This window comes from Haliaeetus leucocephalus, unplaced genomic scaffold (genome assembly GCF_000737465.1).
Source record: "Haliaeetus leucocephalus isolate CR32 unplaced genomic scaffold, Haliaeetus_leucocephalus-4.0 Scaffold0, whole genome shotgun sequence".
In the NCBI taxonomy this organism is placed as follows: domain Eukaryota; kingdom Metazoa; phylum Chordata; class Aves; order Accipitriformes; family Accipitridae; genus Haliaeetus; species Haliaeetus leucocephalus.
In genome coordinates this window covers 712007-712230 of record NW_010972436.1, presented here as the reverse complement: position 1 = coordinate 712230, position 224 = coordinate 712007, and positions in this window count along the sequence as shown.

Here is a 224-nt window from a genome sequence, read left to right as displayed (position 1 = left end):
CCCGCCATAACGGGCCCCGTCGGACGGCGCCGATCGCCCCCCCCCCCCCCTCCCCCCCCCCCCGCCGCAGGCGCGGGCGGCCGCCGCCCGTCGTGGAGGGGTCTCCCGTGACCTGCATCCCCGAGGGGGTTACCCTCGCCTCCGCGTGGGAGCGCCGCGCGAGGAGCCGGGCGGGCGGGAAGCGGCGGCGGCGGGGCGTTAGTCCGCGGGACGGCCTCGCCTCA